Source organism: Macaca mulatta, chromosome 15, assembly GCF_049350105.2.
Source record: "Macaca mulatta isolate MMU2019108-1 chromosome 15, T2T-MMU8v2.0, whole genome shotgun sequence".
NCBI classification, from domain to species: domain Eukaryota; kingdom Metazoa; phylum Chordata; class Mammalia; order Primates; family Cercopithecidae; genus Macaca; species Macaca mulatta.
Genome location: NC_133420.1, coordinates 76,927,699 through 76,941,225, shown reverse-complemented (window position 1 = coordinate 76,941,225; position 13,527 = coordinate 76,927,699). Strand labels below are relative to the sequence as shown.

Here is a 13,527-nt window from a genome sequence, read left to right as displayed (position 1 = left end):
ATAATTGATTTAAATTGTATTATTTTGTTTTGAATCATGAATAGTTTAAAATTAAAATGTTTGTGACACTTAGGAAGATAATTTTTTTCTTTCTTTGGTTCTATTCATAAAATAAATTATATTACTGCATTTGTTAATAATAAGCCTTTTCAGAAATGAGCCCCACAATGCATTTTTACTTTCTATTTGCTGAGATTTTATTTGATATTTTTACCACTCTTAAGGTTTTGATATTAATCTATACTATCTTCATAAAAACGTATTATGTTTCACTCCTTTGCCTATAGAACAGAAAAATTTAAGTAGTATTAGGACTATCTGATTTTGAAGCATCTTATAATTGTCTAGAGAAAGCTAAGTCTGGTGGTTTGGTTTCTCCTTGAAAACTCTTCACAAATTTCTTTACTTCTATTAAAATGGTTATATAGTCAGCTCTCTGTATCTGCAGGTTTCATATGTGCACACTCAACCAACTGTGGAGCAAACAGATCCAGGAAAAAACGTAAAAAAAGATGAAGTACTATGCAGCCTTTAAAAATAATAAAATCACGTCCTTTGCAGTAAACAGATGGAGCTGGAGGCCATTATCCTAAGCGAACTAACACAAGAACAGAAAAGCAAATACCACGTATTCTCATTTACAAGTGGGAGCTAAAGACTGAGGACACATGAACATAAAGATGGGACAAAAGACACTAGGGACCACTACATGAGGGAGGGAGTGATGGGGGCATGGGGTGAACAACCACCTGTGGGTAGGATACTTACTGCCTGGATGACAGATGGTTGTGACCTCAAACCTCCACATCACACTATTTACCCATTTAACAAACCTACATGTGTACCTTTTAATGTATAATACAATTTTAAATTATAAAAAATTAAAAAAAATTGAAAAATACAAATAAATACTATGTAACAACAATGTTTACAGCACTTAAATTGATTAGCTATTGTAAGTAATCTAGAGATAATATAAAGTATACGGAAGGGCCTGGGAGGCAGAGCAAAATGGCAGAATAGAAAACTCCATTGAGTGTCCCCCATGCAAGGAAACCAATTTAACAACTATCTACACAGAAAAAACACCTTCATAAGAACCAAAAATCAGGTGAGCACTCATAGTACCTAGTTTTAATTTTATATCACTGAAAGCACCGTTGAAGAGATAGTAGTAGAAAAAAACAGAGAAGACAGAATAAGCAGAGACAGAAAAAAACCTTTCTGAAAGACTGGTGCCACCCCTCCCCCACACCCCTGCAGCAGCAGCTTAGTGCAGAGAGCCTCTCTGGACACTGGGGAAGGGAGATTGTGAGGCAATTATGAGGCATTAAACTCAATGCCATTTTGTTAGAGAAGAAAGGAAAACCAGACCAAACTAAGTTGACACTCACACATGGAGGGTCCATTAAACCAGCCCTAGCCAGAGGAGAAATCGTCAGTCCCAGTGGTTTGAACTTGAGTTCCCGCAAACCTGGCTACTGAGGGCTACAGTGCTCCATGTTTCTAAATAAACTTGAAAAGCAGACTAGGCCATAAAGAGCGTAATGCTTAGGAGAGTCCTAGTGCTAAACTGGGCCCAGAGACAGTAGACTGTGGGAGCACACAACTACTGAGACACCAGCTGAGCAGCCAAGTGAGTACTGGCATCACCCTTCCCCTAACCCCAGGCTGCACAGTTTGTGGTTCCATAACAGATGCCTTCCTTCCCCTTGAGGAGAGGAAAGGGAAGAGTCAGGGGGACTTTATCTTGCAACTTGGATACCAGCTCACCCTCAGCAGAATAGGGCAGCAGTCAGAGTCATGAGTCCACCATTCTAGACCCCAGTTCCCTGACAACATTTCTAGATACATCCTGGGCCAGAAGGGAACCTACTGCCTTGAAGGAAATGACCTAGTCTTGGCGACATGCATTATCACCAGCTAACTGAAGAGCTCTCGAGCTTGAATAACAAGCAATGATATCCAGATGCTATGCTGAAGGCCTTGGGTGAGTCTCTGAGACTTGCTGGCTTCTGGTACCAGCAAGGCCATAAGAGGTTAGAGCACCAAGCAGGATCTTGGGGTCACTGATTTCCAGAACTTGACTCTTGTTTGGCATTTCTAGACCTGTCCTGGGCAAGAGGGGAGCCCACTACCCTGAAAAATGAGTCTTAGGCCCAAGAAGTATCCACCACAAGTTGACTTAGGAGAGCCTTGGGCCTTAAAGGAACGTCTGTGTTCATCTGTTCATCATTCGTCATAACCTGGGGTGGCAGCGGCTACAGAGTGAGGCTCCTCTGCCTGTGGAAAGGGGAGGGAAGAGTGGGAAGGACTGCATCTTGTGGTTTGAGTGCCATCTCACCTGCAATACAATAGAATACCAGGTAGACTTCTAAGGTTTTTGACTATAGTCTCCGACTCCTGATGGTAACTCTGGAACCCCCTGGGACCTGGGGAACCTGGGGAACTGCATTGCCCTGAAGGGAAGGACACAGGCCTGGCTGGTTTTGCCATTGCCTGATCATAGAGCCCTGGGGCCTTGAGGGAACATAGGCAGTAGTCCTTATTTTTTATAAGTTTTGTTATTTATTTATTATTTTTTGAAGCAGAGTCTTGCTCTGCCACCCAGGCTGAAATGTAGTGGCAAGACCACAGCTCTTTGTAGTCCTGAACTCCCAGGCTAAAGGAACCCTCCCACCTTAACCTTCCTAGTAGCTAGGACTACAGGCATGAGCCACCATGCCCAGATAATGTTTTAATTGGCCAAATTGCCCAGGCTGGTCTTAAACTCCTCACCTCAGCGATCCTCCTGCCTCAGTCACCAAAAGTGGTGGGATTACAACATGAGCCACCACCCTGGCCATTTTGTGATTTTCAATAGTATTTTTCCTTCACCTAAGAAGTGGCTTAACAGGAGGTGTTTTTAGTTTCTGGGTAGAGGGGACTGTTTTGGTTTTTTATTTTGTCATTAATTTATAACTTTGTTGTATTGTGACAAAGATTGCTACTTATATTAATTATCTTTTTGAAATTTAGTGATTTTCTGAGATCTAATATATGGTAAAATTTTTAGAAAGAAAGTGTGTTTTCTATTTCTGGAGTTCAGAATTTAATATATATCCATTCATATAGAATTATCTTATTGATTAAGTTTTTAGTTTTTGTTTATACTTATTATTGTTTTGGTCTCTTCATTTGTCTTGGACAGGAAGGTGTGTTAAAGCCTAATAATGATGAGTGGTTTCTGTCTGTTTTCTTCTTGCTTCCCTTGTAGTTCTGACTTATAAAAGTTTTAACTTTATATTTGCTTTATAAATGTTAACAACTTTTATTTTCATTGTAAATTAGAGCTTTTGGTATTAAGGTTACCATCATTTAATGATTTTTGACCTGAATTGTACCTGATAGGAAGATAATACCTTATTTTTATTTGTGTTTTCCTGGAATGTGTATATGTTTACCAAACTTCCCTTATTTTTTAATCTTGCTGAATTATCTTGTTTTAGATTTATCTCTCACATGCAGCATAGAGTTGGGTTTTGCTTTGTTTAACAATTTAAAAAGTTTTCTTTTTTAATAGATGATGTTAAACTTTACATTTACAGATATAAGCAATATGATTGTTATATTCCATTATATTATGATATACTATTATATGCATGTATAGTTTTTCACTAATAGTTCTTTTCATTTGCTTTCTCTCCATTATTTTTAGCATTTTTTGTTATTTAGAAAGTTTTAGTTTTTGTTCTATTTTATCTTTAATCTCTTCATTTATTAGATATGGTCTATTAAAATTCCTTACCATGAAAAACGATGATGCTAGCTTGTAACCTGTTCTTTCCACCCCACCTCCCAATTAGATCAAGAATAATTAGGAGGGGATTGCCTGAAAAAAAAGAAAAATACAGAAAAGCAATGCAAGGGCATTCTACCTTATATATGCAAGCTGCTGAACCCTGAAAGATGTCATTTAGTGAATCACAAGGTTATTGTAATTGGAGTGCGTGGTGTGGTAGATCTGAGGAGTAGTGAGTGGTGAGGCTGGGGCAACTGCTGTAACTACATGAAGCTTTGTGTCAAGAGGTTAAGAACTGAAGATCTGAAATCTGCTAATTGGATTCAAATCTCATTCTCCCCAACTTCCAAGCCTGGTGAACTCTGATAAATTTCTTAATCACTTTAAGCCACAGATTCAGCGTTTATAATATGAGGATACCAATATTACTTATCTCAAAGTTAGGTTGGTAATAATTAATCCATGTAAAACAATTCTCATGGGGCTTCATCTATAATAAACATTCAGCATAGATTAGCAATGAATATTTTTGTTAGCATTAACCAGTAGCAATTACTACTACCATGACTTTTCCTTCTGTAGAGATAGAGAGGAGGAAGCTCAAATCCTATCTGAAAATCACTTTAGACAAGTGTTGGATATGGAGAAAAAAATATTCTAGGCAGAGGAATCACCATATGCAAAGACAAAGAGGTGAGGCCAAGTATAATATAATAGGAAAATAAAGTATACTTAGTTTGCAAGATGTGTTTAGGAACAGTGAGAGATGAATTTGAAAAGGTAGGCAAGAATCTTTTATAATGTTATAGGCTTAAGATTTTGTCCTAAAATTAATGAGAACCACTGAGGGATTTTAAATGTGGGAGCATTAGTCATCACAACATTTGGAAGAAATCACTTTGTCAATATTGTGAAAAATAGATTGGACGTTCGTAAGAGTAGAGGTAGGGAGAACAGTCAGGAAGATGTCATCATAGTTAAAGATAGTAGGAGAGGGGAAAGATAAGTTACATGTTTCAGAAGATAGACTTGACAGGACTGAATGACCGACAAAATGTAGAGGCGAGGGAGAAGAGGAGTCCAGGATCTTTTCCCACTGGTACGAAAGGTTGGGTAGATGGTGTCCTTCCTAAAATTGGGAATGTGGGAAAAGTAGAAAGTCTGATTAGAAAAATATCTTGGCTTGGCTTTGTGCATATTGAGGTTGAGGTGATTATGGAACACACAGGGTGAAAATGTATAATCAATAGCTGTCATTATGTGTAAAAATTCAGGAAGAAGATTGGAGGCAGAAATACAGATTTGGTCTTTTTGTCATCAAAAAACTTTTCATTGGAAAAGTCCTATACTAATGTTAGTTATTGTTGCCATCACCACAGCAGTCGTTATTTTGAAGACAAATATTACACTGTAGAGTAATTCTTCCTTATATTTATTTTGAAAATATTTACTTTCTAAGACACATAGGCTTGGGGTAGAATGATAATTTTCAGGCTCTGTGAAGCTTCATGTATGAGCAAAGAAGGAAATGCCATCAAAAGGGAAAGAAATATTTTTCCTAATCCAAAATAACTTCATTTGCAGCACTTCCAGAGAATTTTATTTTAACTTTCATTCACAAATGCTTTAACAAGGTTAAACTGAAGCAATGATGACAGCTTTATTAATTGGAATCTTTCATTACTGTCATGCTTTCTTTGCTAGGAAGCCAGGAGCTTATATTTTAAAAAATTCATTAAAATGCCAGTGTGCATCAGTCAGAGAAATCATTTTAAAAACATTTTAATCTTAAGTATAGGGTGAAAAAAAACCTTCACATTTATTTTTGTGCCAAGAAATAAAAGCTCAATTGAGCAATGGCATGAGTTAGAGTCTGGATTGTATAGAGTGGCTGAAGAACTACTCACTGATTCAATTCAATGCATAATTTTTCATCACCACTCAAAATTACAGAGCCAAGCCTAAGTTAAAAAAACCCTCACATAAGAGAAAAGCAGCCTTTGCTGATTGTTTGCCAATTTGTCCTTTACAGGATAAAGGCATATTAAAAATGCAATTTTTACAGGATTTTTAACAGGTCTGAAATTCTCATTCTTATTTAGCCTAAGGCAATAATTCTTACAATTTTTTTGGTGTGTGTCTTAGAGCATTTTGAGAGCCCGATGACAGAAGTGGATTCTCTTCTGAGAAAAATGCTCATATTTACAATATTTTTCACACAATTTTGGGACATTCTTGACCTACCATTTTCCCTGAAGTCCAGAGATTTCAGATAGTAAACTGCTGGTTGAGATATTTAATCCTCTGAGATAGTCATTTGAAGGACAATTCAACTTTTAATCTTGAGCTTGAGGCTTGACATTAACAAAAAACTATATTATACTTTGTTTGAAAGTGATCTGAATCTCAAGGGATGGTATGAGCTATACATTAGTTTTTCTACTGGAATATACCCACTCTTTATATGTACTTACTTGTCCTAGCCACTCAGAAAAATGGAAACAATCTTTTTATTACAAATTTGTTTGAAAAAACCTAATTACTGAAAAAAACAGACTATCTAGGAATTTGGACATTGGAACTAGAACGACGTTTAAGAAACATGGTCAACCCCTACCTCTCACTATAGACAATAGATGGATTAAAGATTTAAATGTAGGGCCTCAAACTATAAAAATTCTAGAAGAAAACCCAGGAAATACTTTTCTGGACATTAGCCTAGGCAAAGAATTTATGACAAAGTTCTCAAAAGCAAACACAACAAAAACCAACATTGACAATTGAAACCTAATTAAACTAATGAGTGTCTGTACAAAAAATGAAACTATCAACAGAGTAAACAGACAGCCTACAGAATTGGAGAAAACATCTGCAATCTGTGCATCTGACAAAGGATTATTATCCAAAATCTATAGTTCCTTATAAGTTCCTTATAAGGAACTTAGAAAATCAAGAAAAAAACAAGCAACTCCATTAAAAAGTACACAAAGGACATGAACAAATGCTTCTCAAAAGACACACAAGCTACCAGTAAACATGAAAAAATGCTCATTGTCACTAATCATCAGAGAAATGGAAATCAAAACTACAATGAGATACCACCTCGCACCCATCATAATGGCTATTATTAAACAAAGTCAAAAAAATAACAGATGTTGGCAAGGTTGCAAGTAAATGGGAATGCTTACACACACTTCTTGGTGAGAAGGTAAATTAGTTCAGCCACTAGGGAAAGCAGTTTGGAGATTTCCTCAAGAACTAAAAATAGAACTACCATTTGACTCAGCAATCCCGTTACTGGGTCTATACCCAAAGGAAAATAAATCATTCTATCAAAAGACACTAGCTCTCTTATCTTTATTATAGCACTATTCACAGTAGCAAAGGCAGGGAATCAACCTAGGTACACAACAGTGGACTGGATAAAGAATATGTGGTACATAGACACTATGGAATTGATGCAGCCATAAAATAACAAAGTTATGACTTTTGCTGCAACATGGAGGCAGCTGGAGGCCATAATCCTTCGTGATTTAATGCAGAGACAGAAAACCAAATATCACATGTTCTCACTTATAAGTAGGAGCTAAACATTGGGTACATGGACATAAAGATGGGAACAATAGACACTAGGAACTTCAAAAGGGGGAAATGGGGTGGGGAATGTGTTGAAAAACTATCTACTGAGTATTATGTTCACCATTTGGGTAACAGGTTCAGTTAAAACCCCAAACCTCAGCATTTCACAATTTACCCATGTAATGAACTTGCACATGTCCCTCCTGAATTTAAAAATTTTAAAAAAAATTTAAAAGAAGCATAAGGCCATGGAATATATTTACATGACCATTATCCAGAAAGTCCTTCTAGCTCTTGGATGGATGGATGGATGATCAACATCTTAACCTATACCTGGAGAGCAACAGGTGGGAAGGGTTAGGGAAGGAAGCACTGTGTTTGGTCTCTGACATATATTTTCTGTTTCTAAATGCATGTGTATTAGTTCATTTTCACACTGCTATAAAGAAATACCCAAGACTGAGTAATTCATAAAGAAAAAAGATGTAATTGACTCAGATCTGCATGGCTGGGGAGCCCACTGGAAACTTACAATCATGGCAGAAGGGGAAGCAGGCCTGTCTTACATGGTGGCAGGTGAGAGAGAGCACGTGAAAAGCCCAAGAAAAACTGCCATTTATAAAACCATCAGATCTTGAGAGAACTCCCTAACTATCATGAATAAGCATGGGGGAAACTGTCTTCATGATCCAGTCACCTCCTACCAGGCTTCTCCCTCAACACCTGGGGATGACCACTCAAGATGAGATTTGGGTGAGGGCACAAAGCCTAACCATATCACATGTCCTTAATTCGTCCTTTAATTTGGACATTTAGTTTCCACTTTTTGCCTCAAAATAGACATTTTTTTCTTATCTGGACATTTAATTATTGATTTGATTTTTAAAATTTAACACACTCATTTTTTTCATCAGACATAGCACCACCTGAGGTTTGGTTCAGCAGAATTGAGAGTGAATACATCTCTAAATAAGTTCTGCGTGTTACTTTAGTTCTGTGTACTATTTTAAAATAAATATATGTGTCATTAAAAGGAAACACCCAGAGTGGCTGCCAGTTTACCTCCTCATGTTTGTATAACATTTTAATTCTTGAAAGTTTTTTGTATTAATGACCTGTAGTTTGAATAAAAGGCAAACATTGCTATGCCAAACTCACAGGTGAGGAAACAGGCTTAAAAGAATTGCAACGTACGGTTGACAAATGACAGAGCTGAGATTCCACCTCAGGTTTCTCAATCTTTATGTGATGCATACGTTTCCAAGTGTATTTTAAAAGCCCATTTTATTCCTTTATACTTATGTTGGTAAATTGAATAATTATCTGAAGCATACAACTATTTAACAACAATATATATCACCATGATTTAATATTGCCAAGGGTCTATTCCTGGCCTTGTTTCAGTCCTACTACCTATCTCTGCTATTGATTCTAAACCAGGATTAGTCTGAATTATGCCTGAGAACCAGTTTGGTTTCATGAGAAAAGTAGTTCTTTTGTTTTTTAAATAAAGTTCATATAAATTAGTGCTTCTGTTTGATGTCACTTTTCAGAATAATTCATGTATGAAAGGTCATTTCACATTATCCTTGCAAAAGAATTACCTAATTTTCCATAAACTAGTTGCATAAAGGGTTACAGTTATAATAAAAACCCATTGCCGGGAATGCCACAGTGAATGTCTCTACTTTGCACATGATGTCATTTCTATGTACCTAGTACCTAGCAGAGAGCATGACACTGAAATGTTGGCTTAATTGGATTATTTCACAATGTCACAACATAGGCCTTGTGGAAGTAGAGTTTGAATAAAGAAACAATTTCCTAAAGTTTCAAAACTTTACAGAACTCCTGACCTTCATAAAGGAGAAAAGTCCTAAACTGAAAGAGCTTTAAAACTGTAAAACTCGAAAACATACTTAACTCTAATATCACACATAAAACAGGATGAGGAAATAATAAAGGAAAGCTCACCAAACACTTAAATCTGCTACACACTCAACAGGATTTCTCAGTGAACATGAAAACTGAAGCTTCTCTTTTCTCATTTTTTACATCTTTGCTTCTAAATGCTGACTGATTACTTTTAGATGAAATATATTTTCATTGCTATATGTTAAAACACACACACACACACACACATGCGCAAGCACACACACACCCCCAATGCTGACAGCAGAAAATTCATGCTTCCATGGTTTTAACAGCTCAACCAACACCTTCCTTTCAATGTTATGTAGGATAGTGCTGTACCCTTCTTCTATATCATTAAGCACTAATTGCCCAATTACAGTGCTTTGGGACACTGCTAAAATTGTGCCTGAGGCTTTTAAGCAAATTCAGCTTTAAAGCAAATGATCCCAGTAGTCAAAATTATTTACTAAACACAGCACAATTTCTTCTAGATAGATTATTTAAGGCCTATTACGCTTGCTAGATCCTTATAGTACAAAATACTTGGGTCCTTAGTGAGACTGTTGCCTCTTTTCATAAAGCCTTTTTATATTCAGCACCAACATGTAAAAGGAGTATTATATATTTGGGTAGAGAGGACTCATGCAAATATTCTTAACCTGAAAAACAGTTTTCTTTTTCTTGGGCTATTTTGAAGAAGGGATAAAGAGTTGTTCTGCATCAGCATTATTTGTAAATATAGAGTTAAAGGTTTATTTAAAAAATGCTCTCTTTTTGTTCAAGTATATATAGCCATGTAAACTATAAGGGATTTGAATGTATTCTAATTTATTCCATTATTTGGGCATACTCCTTTTTAAATTTCTGTTTGGGGAAATTTTATCAAACCTTTGCATTACTGACAACAAATAACCATTGTGGACTGTGTTAGGCATTTTCTCCATTTTCTCACATAGTTCTCATTAGTCTTCTCAACAGCTCTCAGCTATTCCCAACTTCATTTTACAGAAGAGGAAATTGAGGCTTTCGGTGGGTAAATAACCCACCTAGGATCACATTGCTGATAAGTGGCAGGAGAATATTAAGTATAGCTTAAAAAATTGAAAACCATGGTACAAATTAAAATATTTCCAGAAGATAGAAACAAAAAAGAAAGTACCAAACACTAAAACACGGATCTTAACAATACACTGAAAAAACTGAATATAAATATATTTTACAATTTTGAACATGTTTTTAATAAAATACTTTTTTAAACCCTGTAATGAATTCTTTTAAAAGTTAGTCTCTAATTTATCCTTCATAATAATCTGGGTTTTCAGATATAAGATCTGCTTAAGGTGGGGTCCATCTTCACCATTTGGAACTATGTCCATATAACACTTGAAAAGTGGGCCATCCTTTACTATACATAATTCATACATTTCACTACTCTCTGTCTTTACAGTTAATGAAGATTGTGGCTGTCTTTATTGTATTGATAACTTATAATGGTATTTACATCAAACCAAGTTGACCTCTGTGTTAGGTCATTCTCATGCTGCTATAAAAATTTATAATAAAACAGGTTTTAATTGACTTATGGTTCTGCAGGCTGTACAGGAAGCATAGTGGCATCTGCTTCCGGGGAGGTCTCAGGAGTCTTCCAATTATAGTGGACTGTAAAAGGGGAGCAGAGCACATAACATGGCAGAAGCAGGAGCAAGAGAGGGAAAAAATGGAGATGGGAGGTGCCACACACTGTTAAATGACCAGACTTTGTGAGAACTCACTATCACAAAGACAGCACCCAGACAAGAAGGATTCGCCACCGTTATTCAAATGCCTCCCACCAGGCCCCACCTCCAGCACCGGGGGTTACAATACAACATGAGATGTGGAAGCAGGGGCATAATATCCAAACTATATTAATCTATAATGTCCTTTTATGCCTTCCTCTGATCTTTTAGAACCTGTAGCCAAACTGTACATGTAATTATGAAGTTCAAATGTAACATAGAAATACTATTGACTTTTATCATTAACAGTTTTTCCTTTGGGGAAATTTTTTTAAAGCCTATACTTTTTTTTTGTAGTTTAGAGAAAATCCAAAAGGAGGTGAATTTACTCAAGACTCAGCCAACCAATGGAAGAAACAGCAAAACAAATTCTTATAAAGAAAACAAAACAAACAACAACAAAACTTACTTCAGTGTAGTTTCAGACTTGCCTTACACAGAGTAGGCAAACAGAAAATATTTGTTAAACTGAATTAAATGGTCTATTTCTTGTGTTAGGAACATTTCTTTGCAGTAATCTTGGACATTTTTGCAAGCTGAACTCTCTGGGAAGCAGACTCAGATAGTAAGCAAAGTACAGGAGATTTACTAGGAAGTCTTCTAGGGTTGGGGAGAGGGAGAAAATGGTTAGCAATGCAGTGTCACCCAAGGATTTAGCCAACACTATACGGGGCTTTGAGGCTGAGCTGGCCCTTCTGGTTTGTGTCCTGTTACGATGAGAGGCCTCAGGTCTTTGTAATCTGTCATTGATTAGTCACTGAATATTGGCTGCTCCCTTCCCTCCCTGGGAAGGTGGCCTGACCATGGACAAGGCAGCTTTCTCCAGCTGATGGCACATTCTGTATAGAGCTGACCGCAGAGATAGCACTATTTCAGTAGCTGGTGGAATAAGTCTTGGTAGCCTGACATGGGAGCTGAGAGAAGTAGCACTGTATTCGTATCCACTGCAAACACTGTGGCCGGTGAGTGAAATGAAACAAAAATAACAAGGAATATTTTCACTATGCTGTTCCATTCCAACACTCCATCTTTCAAACTCGAATTCTGTTAAATGACAGACATGTGTGTGTGTGTGTGTGAGTGTGTGTGTTTCTTTTGTTACTCTCAACTCACAGGTAGACTTGTGAGGTCTGACTTGGCTCATTATTCTGAAAATTTCCTATTCATTATCTCACATAGCAGGGAGCCTCTTTGGACCATCAAGCCTATAAATTTACAATTGCACATTAATCAGTGGAATATAATTGCTAGTTGCTGCCTCCAGGCTTGGGACACACTGTAAATGCCAGGATATACACAATTACCCCCAAGGTTTGCTTAGGAGCCTTTGCCCATCCAACAAGAAAATGAGCATTGCAGTAATTGAGAAAATGAACACCTTGGGTCTTTCTCTTGCTGGCAATGGTTAGAAACTCTTATCATGGAATTGGCCTGCTTTGTTTCTTGTTTTCTCTCATAAGTATTGCTAGGAAAGAAGCTATTTGGTACACAAAGAGTTTAGCTTGTTTGGGTTGAGGAAGATGAACTGTAAGATGAGGAAGTGTTAAGTCCTAATGCCTTACAGACTCAGCACTCAGACTATTTTATTAAAGTTTTTTTCACTAGATGGAGCAGGGAGGTGGAGAGGGGAAAAATTTTACCTGGGAGTTCTGGAAATCACCTAAAAGTGTATACATAATTTTGGATATATATACATCCGTACATTTTTCTTTCTTTTCTTTTTCCAGAGGAGATTGTCCATAGCTATCATTAGAGGCTGAAAGTGATCTATGACAACAAAAGTTTAGGAATTATTATATTAAAAATAAAACAAAAAAGGCTTATTTATTTTCTGATTTTAAGCTATCATCTTTCTATGCCTAAACATGTATTTGGACACTGCACAAGCATCTTATTCCACTTTTAAACAACTAATTCATCACAAGTGAACTCTATCACTATTTTCTCTATTTCTGTAAGTCATATCACATTCATTTAAATTGTTCAGTTTAGAGATGGAAGCATTAGTCCCTTCTCCTCTTCTTTGTTTTCCACATCTGAGATCCATGTGATGATGTGGCTGAAAGACAAAGTATCTTCCATTTTATAAATCTTACTTACCCTGGTGGTCTTTTGGTATATCACTGCTCAGAATGTTTTATGAAGCCCCATTCATTGATAAAATGGTTTTTGGACATGATAATTATAAAGGAAGAGTAGTAGAAAATGTTTCTTTATAAGGATACCAAATCCTGGGAAGTCCAAGGATAGAAGGAAAGAGCCAATGAGACCTGGTTTACGAGACGATGCTTAGATAACGTTTTTTTTTTTGTTTTTTTTTTTTTTTTTTTTTTTTTGGTGAATGGATTAGATGACCTTTCACAGACCAGTCTAAATTTTGCTGTGTTAGCTGTAGCATGGTGATTATGAAGGGGAAGGTATATGTGTTGGAATCAACCACGGGTAGGCTGGGTTTGGGAGGCCAATAATCTTTGA

General features: G+C 36.6%; 1 long non-coding RNA gene across 1 annotated transcript in view; it reads left to right on the top strand.

The window, feature by feature from the left end:
- Positions 1–11,855: 11,855 nt before the first annotated feature.
- LOC144334810 (uncharacterized) overlaps positions 11,856–13,527 on the top strand; it is a 71,600-nt gene continuing 69,928 nt past the window's right edge. The window contains exon 1 of the long non-coding RNA XR_013405051.1: positions 11,856–12,014. This is a non-coding gene — a long non-coding RNA (uncharacterized LOC144334810). The remainder of the gene's footprint in view (positions 12,015–13,527) is intronic.